Below are 12,722 nucleotides of genomic sequence, written 5' to 3'. Positions count from 1 at the left end.
AAAGTCCCTCTCTTATCCAATCAAAGAATTTTCTTATGATGTGTAAGGGTGCCAAGTGGTTACATCTCATGAAAAAGAATGATGAAAGAAAAAATTTAATTTTTTGCAAAACCCTAGATCTAAAATCCTAGGTTTTGATTGATTGTGATGCATATTTTTATTGTTTAGATATGAAAAATATTTTTAAATCTAAATTAGAACTTTTATGATGTATGCATAATCTAAAACTGTGAAACCTATTGTTGGCATGCCTGCTGAGTCGATTTAGTCCTTGTTGAGTTGACTTAGTGCCTTGGTGGGTCGGCTCAGTCTATGACTAAGCCGACTAAGTTGTCAGACAAAGGATAATAGGTTTCTGTTCGTCATAGATTAGTTAGCTTAGTCCTATGATTGAGCCGACTCACTATACCGAGCCGACTCAAGTCCAGGATGAGTCGACTCAGTTCCATGAATAGATTTTTTTTTGTATGTGATATAATGTAACGTAATCTCAATTATTTAGATATTAGATCCATAAACTTAATTGAAAATTAAGATATGAAATTAAATAGATCTAAAAAATTATGAATTCAAGTTCAAAGTCAATTTCAAAATACATGGTTCAGGGTGTGGGTAGTTCAATTAGGTCTAGTTTGAGCAGTTGATCAAATCGAATCAAATGTTAGTTAGAAGGAGATCAAATGTGCTCATGACCAATCTAAATGGTTGTAAGTTTGATTAGATTGATTAATAGTCATATGTTATCGATCAACTTAAGACCTAATTTGGCTCAATAGTTCGAGCCCGAGTTAACAGGCTAACCTGATCAATTCTAATTAACCAATTTGATGTCTAAGATAAGTACATAAATGGTGGTTCTTTAATTGGTTCCATTGTCTGATCTGACCAATTTATTAATGTCTAAGAAGAGTAATGGAGGGACCCCCACACATCTTAACTTATCTTACCATTTTGAAAGATTATATTTTATATTAGGTTACTTTGTTGAACTTGAGCTAGCCCATGCCACTAGGTTAGTCATTACCGTTATGACTAATTAAGGAAGTGACCTATATCAAATCTTCCTAATAAAATATTAAGTCTCATAGTCTTTCACTGTTGTAGTTATGCGGGCCCTTCTTGAGATTGATTGTTCGGCTGAATACAGTGGTTTAGTTACATCAAAAAGATGCAACCACACTATTAGGCATGAGATGTTGCGGGGTGGAGATGGGGTTGGATTCAATATTTTGGATTGGTGAGAGACCCAATGACGGCTCCGTTTCGCACAAACGATGGGTCTGATTTAAGTAAGGAGTGGGCTAATATTTCGGGCATGGTGAGGCTTCACAAATTAGAGACTGAAGATGGCTGTACTTTATTTAGAGAAATATTAGATAAGAGTTGTCTACTTATCGGTTGACCCATCATCAATAACTGTTAGGTGAGGTAGTGAGCCATTCGGTGAGATCGTAGCACCCATTAAAAATCTTTGATCGCGAACATTTTTATTTTTCTATCCAAAAAATATGAAAATCTGATAAAAATAGTGGGAGCCCATATTTATTGTTAAAATAAATTGGTTAAGTTAATTACAAAATCTAATTAGAAACTTTGACTCTCTACAGGAACAACGTCTGCTTCAAATCTCCTAGCCAGGATCCTAGAAACTAATAGGTTGACCGAACTAAATTTTAAAGATTGGGTCCAGAACTTGAAAATTATTTTAAGTTCTAAGAAATTGGCCTATGTCCTTGACCAAGACCTTCCCCTCTTGCAGTCCGTCCGACTGCTAATCAGAGAGTGTCTCGTAAGAAGTGGTTGGATGATGACAACAAGGTTAGGTGCTACATGTTGGCATCAATGTCTCATGAATTGCAATACCAACACGAGGATATGAGGACTGTTAGGCAAATACTGGTTCACCTATAAGAGTTGTATGACGAATAGAGTCGTGCAACTCGTTACGAAGTATCCAAGTGACTCTTCAAAGTAAAGATGCATGATGGACAGTCGATCCACGATCATTATTTGACAATGATCAAGGATCTTGAAGAGCTTAAAAAGCTTGGTATGTCTATGGATAAGGACTTGCAGGTTGATCTCATTCTACAGTCTTTGACTGATTCATTTAGGTAATTTATTGTAAACTTTTATATGAATAAGATCCAGTGTACCATCTATGAGTTGGTCAACATGCTGGTTACTATTGAGGGTACCTTGAAGAGTTCAAAGGCTCTGTGCTTACTGTAGAGCGGACTTCTTCCAAAAGAAAATCTACTGAAAAGAAAAAAGTCAGTGAAGAAACAAAAGATGGAGAGCAAGAAGAAGGAGAAGAAGGTAGTTCCGAAGAAAAAGGTCACTAATAAAGAAAAATATTTCCATCGTAATACTGACGGCCACTGGAAGCGAAACTGTCTGGCTTATCTGATGACCCTGAAGAATAATAAGAAAGATGGATCTTTTGAAGGTATGCTCGCCATAGAAACAAACCTATGGTTTCTTCTACATCCAATTGAGTGCTTGACTCTGGATTTAGTACTCATTTATGTACTTCTTTGCAGGGCTTTGGGAATGGCAGGAGACTGAGGGATGTGATATGATCCTGCATATCAGAAATGGAGCAAAAATTACTACTGTAGCTATGGAAATGTACCTTCTTCGACTACCATCAGAAAATAATTTGCTATTGAAAAACTGTTATTTTGTACTTGCTGTGAGTAGAAATTTGATTTCTATATCTTGTTTATTGCAGGAAGACTATGTAATTAGTTTCTTTAAGGACCATTATACTATTTATTTGAGAAATAATAAAATTAAAAATGGTTTTCTATTAATGATCTTTTTCAACTATATGTTGATGTATCTATTAATTATATCGAGCAAAATGTGAATGTCGTAGGTGCTAAACTTCTTAGAGATAACGTAAATGAAAAGTATTTGTGGTACCTAAGGCTAGGTCAAATTGGAGAAGATAGGATTAACAGATTGGAGAAAATTGGACTGTTGGGTCTATTGACTTTCAAGTCATATTCGATCTATGAATCATATCTTCAAGAAAAAATGATCAAGCTGCCCTTTATAGGACATGGGGAAAGGATCATAGAAGTACTTGCTTTGGTGCATTCTGATATTTGTGGCTCTTTTGATATGCTAGTCAGAGAAGATTTTTTTTACTTCATTATCTTTACCGATGATTTTTCATGGTATGGATATATGTACCTTATGTGTCACAAGTCTGAGACCTTTGAAAAGTTCAAAGAATTCAGACATGAAGTAGAAAAATAAACCAAAAAGTCTCTTAAGGTTCTTCGATCAGATCGAAGAGGTGAATATCTTAGTGGAGAATTTTTAAATTATCTCAAGCAATATGGCATAGTCTCACAATGGACTCCGCTTGGAACGTCTCAACTCAACGAGATTTTAGAATGGAGAAATCAGACCTTATTAGATATCGTTCATTCCATGATGAGCTTCACAGATCTTTTTGTTTTTCTTTAGAGACATAGCCTTTTGACTGCCATTTATATACTGAATAAGGTTGCATCTAAAATCGTTCCTACCACACCATATGAGATGTGGTATGGTAAGAAATCTAATCTGAGTCATCTCAAGATTTGGGATTGTCTGGCTCATATCAAATGATAACAGATGGATAAGTTAGAAAGCAGATCCTTTAGAGCTCATTTTATTGGATATCCTAAGAAATTGTTTGGATATTATTTCTATCTTTCAAAAGATCATAATGTGATTATGAGTTGACATGCAGCCTTTCTTGAAAAATAATTTATTCAAGATAGAGGCATTGAAAGACAGATTAGGCTCGACGAGAAAGTCTTTGAAGAGTAGCGAGCCTTGGAACCTGAAGAACCTATTCAGTCAGAGTCGATCCACACACTTTCTCCTCCATCTCGTAAGTCTAGTAGGATTTTCTGTCTTCTTAAGAGATACTTAGGTATTATCTTAGAGGATGTAGAGAAAATATTTCTCACAGAAAATGGGATACATGGAGATGACCCCAAAACCTATAACGAGGTGATATTAGATATCGACTCTGAGAAATGGTTAGAGGCAATGAAGTCAGAAATTGATTCGATGTACTCAAACCAAGTCTGGATCTTGGTAGATCTATCTGAAGATATTATACCTATTGAGTATAAATGGATCTTCAGAGAAAAATAGTTGCGGATAAAAAGGTAGAGACCTTTAAAGCTAGGCTCATGATGAAAGGATATAGTTAGCGCGAAGGTGTTGACTATCAAAAAATCTTTTCGTCTGTAACGATGCTTAAGTCCATCCGCATACTGCTTGCCATTGCAGTATATTTCGATTATGAAATATGATAAATGGATGTAAAAATGATATTCTTAAATGGATATCTTGACGAAGATATCTATATGGAACAGTCGTTTGGTTTCACTTCCAGTGATGGTGATCATAGGATTTACAAACTGCAAAAATTTATTTATGGACTTAAGCAAGCATCTCAGAGTTAGAATCCTCGTTTCAATGATGTAATTAAATCATTTGGTTTCATCAAGAATGAGAAGGAATAGTGTGTCTTCAAAAAGATTAGTGGGAGTGCTGTCACATTCCTTGTATGGTACATAGATGACATCCTTCTAATTCGAAATGATGTTCCCATGTTAACCTCGATCAAAGTTTGATTATCTAAGGAATTTTTCATGAGAGATCTAGGTGAGGCATCCTTCATTTTGAGGATCAAGATCTATAGAGATAGATCTAGGAGGATGCTAGGATTGTCATAAAAGATGTACATTGAGGAGGTGCTGAAGAGGTTAAGCATGGAGAACTCTAAAAGAGGTCTGATACCCTTCAGACATGGTATTCATCTCTCCAAAAAAATATACCCCGATATACCGAAAGAGATTGAACACATGAGCAAGATCCCTTATGTTTCAGCTATAGAAAGTCTCATATATGTCATACTTTATACATGATCTAATATCACCCATGCTGTGAGTGTCATTAGCAGATATTAGTCAAATCCAAACGAAGAGCACTGGACTTCTGTGAAATGTATCCTTAAGTACTTGAAAAGAATAAAGGATATATTTTTGATCTTTAGAAATGGAGAACTTAAAATGCAGAGGTATACAGATTTAGACTTCATGTTTAATATTGATGATCGAAAGTTAACATCAAAAAGTATCTTCTTGTGCAATGGTGGTACTGTCAGCTGGAAGAGTTCCAAGCAGACTATGATTGCAGGCTCCACCATAGAAGAAGAATACATTGCCGCATCAGAGGCTACGAAGAAGGTATTTTGGTTCAAAAAATTTATTGCAGAACTAAATGTGATGCCATCAGATGCCATCCCACACTACTGCGACAATAATGGTGCCATAGCCCTAGCTAAAGAGCTGAGGTCTCACCAAAAATTCAAGCACATCAAGCAGTGATTCCACCTGATCCATGATTATTTCAAGAAAAGATACGTCGAGGTGAAGAGAGTCGACTCTATGGATAATATGGTTGATCGATTAATAAAGTAATTGAGCCAGCAAAAGATTGAAGCCCACCTTGAGAAGATGGGACTTAGATTTGTAACCAATTGGCATTAGTGCAACGGAGAGTTTGTTGGATGTATATCCTAATAGCCAGATTGACTGACACTTGTAAAATATTCTTTGAGTATAATTTAATAAAATTAGATTATTTTTATTTACATTATATTTAATAGTGTCTGTGAATCATTCACTGGATTAATGGGTATGATAACACATATTCTCAAGAGTTAAAAATTTGAGACATATGTTATTATAGTTAACTCATAAATTGCTCTCGATTGTAGGATCATTATGGAGATAGTGATCGATCTGAAAGTTTGGTGTATGATCACTTTCTTCAGATAGATAAGTCTTGAATCTATGATGTGAAGATATCGAAGCGAAAGTACAGGTGCTTGTTAAGAATAAGGGTACTGAGTGTGATCATTTATGAACAGTCATAAAAAAATCTACCTTCTCATTAGTAACATATTTATAGTTGCGATTGTATGTTTAGTTCTCTGATCTGAGGTGCATCGGCCATTCACCTTGAAGATGCTGTAGTTTGACTACACTATAACTCGATCTCCTAGCCATACGGAGTCTTGAGATATATGTTCGTGTAGTATATTCATTGTAGGATTTGGATTACACCAAGATGAAATCTATCAATTTCGGTAGAGAAGTAGTCCTATGTAGATCATTAGATTGAGTCCATAAGCTCATGACCATGGCACTATGAAAGATAGAAAGGTATTTCTATTAGGTTTCACATTGGACTTGAATCGAATGATTCTATCATATGACAGTGATGAGGTTTGACGAGTTAATTTTAATCTCAATCCTGTCAAAACTCATGATAGAAGAATCGGATCACATGATAACTATATTTAAAGTTCGTCTCTTTAGTTCTACTGGCTTATTACTACATATTGCTAGATATCACTGGTAGATTGTGAGAGCTTATTAGGATCATGATGGATTGATGATTCTTGATAGGTATGAGTTAAAATTATTCCAACCTATTGAAAGGAGTTTCAATAATACTATGATAGAGATCATGGTATATCTCACTATTAGATAGAATTGAACCTATAGGTCACATAATAAAGGTATTAATCTTGATTGATTCAATTGGGCTTATGAAGTCATAATTGGATTAGGATTTGGTGAAAATCTATTAGATTTAGGTGCACCATGCTAGCACATGGTTAAATCCAAATTCTTCTCTAACTTGGTTCCTTATTAAATAATGTTTAGATCAAGTCAAGAGCCTTCATCCTAATCTAATCTTGTTGGGTTTAAGGGGCACCATTTTAGGCACCCATATGTATTGGATCCAATCCATTTGGAGGCGCAAGCCTCAAGCCTTCCTCTTTTGACTTGGTACTGAACTTTTGAAAAGTATCTTGTGGGGTGCACGCCACCTCTGGATGAGATCCAGAGGGGCACAAGCCTCCTCTTCTTCTAGCAGGTTCCATGGGCGCAAGCCACATGGATTGCATATGGAGAGTGAGAGGGGCATTCCATGGGCGCAAGCCACATGGATTGCATATGGAGAGTGAGAGGGGCACATGCCCCTCTCTAAATTCAGCATGTGGAGGAGGGAGGGTGGGCACACGCCTCCCTCTCTCTCTTACGTGGATGAGAATAAGAGGGGCACCAAAGGTTAGCGCCCACTCTGATTTTTTGTTTGGGGAGATTGGATTCCATATGAGCTTAATTTTCTTGAGAAGAAAATCAACTTATAAGGAATCAGTTTTTGCATCCTCTCTGATTTCCTATTTGAGGTGATTGGATTCCATATGAGCTTGGTTTTCTTGGAAAGAAAATCAGTTTATAAGAAATCAATTTTTGTATGACAAAATTTGTTGATAAACTCGATTGAATTCTAATTTTGACTTTAATTTGAATTCAAAATATGGTTTCTATTTAAGAGCCTTATTTTTGGGTTCATATGAGAGAATAGAAAATCTGATTTTCTGCACCCATCTCCCTGTGTCCACGCCCCTTTCCTTCTCCTATCTCCCTTGCACGCCCAAAGGGTTGGGCATCCTGATCTCCACTAGCCTAAAGTAGTTAGGTGAATTCTCTTGTGTCAAGAAGAAAAGAAGGTGTGATCTCAAGCGTTGAGATCATGAGGAAGAGAATCAAACATTGATCCAGGATCTAGAAAGACTCAGTAGAAGAACGATCCAAGGTTGATCCCGATGGATACCTGTAGAGGTCAGACACATGCGTAGCTCTACAAGTGAACCTCCTTTCGATCTATGATATACAGATTACGGTATTCATCTACCTACATAAGGTGATGAGATCATCTCTCTCTATTTTATATGCTGATATAAATGCTTAATAAATCTAATTTAGATCTATGCCTAGCATGTCGGGTTGGTGAAAAATTTTTGAATTCTACTGCATCTGATTCGAACCGATCTGATGCGCTACCCGATCTTTCATAGAACTCATAAACCCGAGCCCCAAATCCCTAGGATCAAAGTCCAATCTTAGAACCCACGGGAGAAGCTATTCTCGTATAAACCGCTAATGGTGCTAGCTCCATTGCTCCAAGATACCTTCACCTAGGCCTCTTCCTTGACCTCCTAGGCCTCGCAAACACCGTACCTGAGCCTCCATCAAATCCCATGAAGGGACGAACCTCCATCCTAGCCTATGATTGCGCCCATCATAGCGAACCTAAAGCTTATCGAACCAGCTCCACCTCTGGTCACCTCCAAAGCTATGGGGGCACCACGAGATTCCTACACAATCTAGGTCACAATTATCAAAATAGTTGATAGAACCACCAGTGTACTGTATGCTGGGGGTGAAACAAAGATATTCCCCATGGTGGATCTAGAGTAAATAGATCATCCATTCTACGTATATACATAAACATTGTCATAGCATTGTTATGTTCTAATGGTGTTACCTAGTTTACTTAGCATGCAACACTGTTGCCTAACAATAGAGTAAACACATGTGAACTATAACAACCACAAGGATAACCGTGCACATGACTTCCATAATAGACCACTACAGTTTAACTGCTCTAATAGCCTACATGGACATGGGTTGTTGCCTTCCCACCGCATAAAGGCTTTTGGATTTAGGGTGGTGCAGTGGTCCCCTTCTTTCAGCATTTTCGATCCCCTCACTTCAGCACTTTCAAGTACTTTAGGTCCATTGTCCTCTTACTCTAAGGCAGCAAAATATATAGTTGCCCCAAGAAAGGCTTCCCAACTTTAAAGGGAGTAGAATCCTAACAATGCATATGGATGGAGGCCCCAAAAACAAATAATTTCATAAAAACCCCAAATCCAAACCGAATATAAAACTCCAAAAATCATACACATTATCAAATACAGGATGGTTGGAAGCATGAAAACATAATAAATCGACTATTATCAAGTACAAAATAATTTAAATGGCAGCGAAAACCCTTTCAAGCACAAACAAAAAAAAATTCAAAACCTATCTCTTCAAATCATCAATTCCAATGAGAAAACTATACCAATGAATGGCGGTTGGTGAGGATTCTGACAAGATTGATTTCCTCCACCAATTTGGCAATCAAATGGAAATGGTGGTTCATAGGGATTAGGGCAGGACCTTCCAATGGAGATGAAAGGGCTCCATCATTTTTTCCCTCAAAAAAATCCCCCCTGTTGGTTTAAAAGTATGAAGGGCATTATGGTCAGGGGATTAGGGCAGGACCTTCCAATGGAGATGAAAGGGCTCCATCATTTTTTCCCTCAAAAAAATCCCCCCTGATGGTTTAAAAGTATGAAGGGCATTATGGTCATTACACCTTTTTCATTGATACTGTTAAGATAGAGACTAATGTCTAGGGCTCTTTGCAACATTTTAAAAGTTTTGGATTGTGTTTGTAACTTTTTTCTTTTGGGGGCTAAGTGTAAATTGACCAAATTAACTTTAAAAGGTATTTTTGTAATTTTTTCTAAATATTAAAGATCCTGATGGAAGAAACTTTAGAATAGATAATTGAGTTGGTTTTACTTATATACTTTGACTTAAGTTCTAATTTAGCAATGCATCAGAAGATTGATTTTGCTGATGTGATTTTGATTTAGAATTATTTATATAATTGGTAAGGGAATTAAAATTTAATTCATATTGGATTATAATAAACCTATATGATTGTTTTGAATTTGATATTGCACTTAAGGGTTAATCAAGATGGTTGTACTTCAAGAAAAATTAGTGATGAAAAATTAAAAGTTCATTTTTGTCTTTATTTGAACCTTGAAATTTTAGATCTTTTCTGACCATAGTATAGAGTAATATTTGATCAAAATTATTCATGAATCTAAAAAATTTTAATGGTTTAGATCAGAGTGCGTAGTAGAAGCATAGTGATTTAGCTTATTTTAATCTGGTCAGCAATATTAATTTTTTGAGTTGAAAATTTATGATAGATAATATGATTTGATTTTCTTATAGAGAAATAATGAAAAGGATAATGTTTTTGAAAGATTAGTGCCCTGTAAGCCAATCACATCGTTGATGTGATAGAAACTTTTCTGTATAATCTTCTAACTCATATAATGATATTATTTATTTATAAATAAAATGAGATATTTTATTTATCATTTGCGGCATCTAATTTATCTTTAAGATTATGATGGACCCCATAGATTAGGACTATGATTTTGGAGTCATGAAGAGTTCATACCAGTGAAACCTAAAATTTTAAAATTCTAATCTAAAATATTTTCGATCATTGGATTATTGAGTTGGAGATCAATATTTTAGATAGACTGGCACATCCTATGTATGCTCGATAGAGGGGATGGTTGATCTCACAGTCACTTATATGGAGATACTAATACAAGGATGTGATTGCTCATTAGAGAATAAGTTCACTGAATTGATCTACAGGTAAAACATCTTATAGAGTCTTACTTACATATCAAAAAGATGATTCTCTAGTAGGAGTTGTTCAAGTAGCTTTTAGATCTGAGACCACCATGGTACCTTATACACATAAATCCATATTTTAATTTATACTCATTTATGACTAAATCATGTACAGGATGTTCTGGATATGGTAGATTATGTGTGGAGATTGTGAGTCGGTCAACAAAAAATCGATTACTCCTAATAAAAAGAGATATCATTCTATGTGTTATCATCTCTAGATGACTCAGAAAGTCTTTGATCAAAGCAGGATAAAGTTAGAAAGAATTTTTACTATTTCATCATTAGAGTCATCATTGATTGATAGATAATCGATATGAATATGTAATTGAGTTTGATATGAATCTATACTCATAAATATATTTAAGATACGAGATGATTGAAGAATTGAATTGTATGGTAACCTGCCACTGAAGGGTATATTTGGTATTTTTACCAAATTCTATATCTTTCAGATAGGCATGACATGTTGCTAGACGTCAATCTTATCTTGTAGGTTCTCATGAATTAAAAAATTTAATTTATGAATTAATTAGAAGTTCTAATTAGTTAACTTGGGTTGACATATATTTGACCTAAATCAATTAGAAAGGTTTTAATCAAACTAGATCAGTATGCAGTTAGACCTACTATTGAGAATTCAAACCCTTTGATGGACCAACATGAGACCTGGTGATCAACCAGCAATAAAGGATGAACGTTTGGATTGAATGCGAAAGCACGCACAAGTGGATTCGAGAGAGAAAGAAAGAAAGAAAGTGTTTCTGGGAGAAAAGAGCTTTATTGCAATGAATTCAGCATTACACAATCTTGATCTATTCTCCTGTATATATACTATACAGTAGGGTCAAGCCCCAAGCTAAAAAAACTCCCAAATCCAAACAGACCCGCATACAGTTTTGAACCCATGCAACTGAGTCGGCTCAGCTGGGACTGAGTCGACTCACTTCAATCATTGAGTCAACTTAGTCCCAAACTAGATCAACTAATTGCAATTTTACCCACAAACATCCAAAAATTGTACTCTTTGTTCTCTTCTGCAGTTAGTCGACTCATCCAGAATTGAGTCGACTCACCTGCCACTAAGTCGACCCACTTTTGGATTGGGTCGACCCAATTATGTGCTGGGCAAAAATTTCTGAAACTCAGCTCTCTGTCCTGCAACCTCCCTGATATCAAGTCGACCCACCTCTGAACTAGATCGACCCACTGAAACTTAGTCAACCTAGTATCAGGGTGAGTTGACTAAGTTGTTGAAACTCTGCTATCCAGACTGATTTCTCTACTAGTTTGCTTCCTTCTTTCTTTGGCCTTTCTTCTCATATTCCCAACACTTGGGTGTGCCACACATGAGCTTACATTCTCCACTTTGGTGCTCTCAAGTCCTTATGAACTCAACTTTTCTCTGCAAACCCATCTATGCTACACACATTTGAAAGCTATCTCTATGGAGGACCTTCGTGATTGCATCCAACTGATTCTCTTTAGTACGGACCTTCATCAGCTCTACTTCACCCTCCTCCACCAGTTTGCTAATTTTGTGGTATCGTACGTCTATATGCTTTATCCTAACATGATAGATAGGGTTTAGCACCAGCTGCAGTGCACTTTGACTGTCATTATACAGTATCACCTTGCTCTGCTCCACCCCCATCTCAACAATCAGCCTTCTAAGCCAAAAAGCTTCCTTTGCAGCCTCTGTAATTTCAATATACTTGGCCTCTAAAGTAGACAAGGCCATGATTGGTTGAAGGGTTGATCTCCAAGACACAGGTGCACCAAACATGTAGAAGAGGTATCTCATAGTAGAGCTCGTTGTATCAAGATCTCCAGCATAGTTTGCATCCACAAACCCCTTTAGATGATCCAAACCTCCATATATCTCATTGGAGTTTTCCTCAAATCCTCCTAGTTGCCCACCAAAAATCAGACCATAGTCTCTTGTTCCCTACAGATACCTCAATATTCACTTCAATGCTTTCCAGTGCTCCTTCTCAGGGTTAGCCATGTATCTGCTAACCAAGCTAACTACATATGCTATATTTGGTCTACAGCACACTGTAGTATACATTACACTACCTACAGCATTTCCATAAGGAACTCTATCCATATACTCTTTCTCCTTTTCTGACTCGGGGCTTTGATATTTGGAGAGAGATATATGGCTTGGCAATGGTGTCTTAATAAATTTGGCCTTCTCCATCCCAAACATCTCCAGAACCTTCTGGATATATCCTTTTTATGACAAATGGAGCACTCCCTTGCATCTATCGCTGCAAATCTCCATTCCAA

This window comes from Elaeis guineensis, chromosome 1 (assembly GCF_000442705.2).
Source record: "Elaeis guineensis isolate ETL-2024a chromosome 1, EG11, whole genome shotgun sequence".
In the NCBI taxonomy this organism is placed as follows: domain Eukaryota; kingdom Viridiplantae; phylum Streptophyta; class Magnoliopsida; order Arecales; family Arecaceae; genus Elaeis; species Elaeis guineensis.
This window is presented reverse-complemented; position numbering follows the sequence as displayed.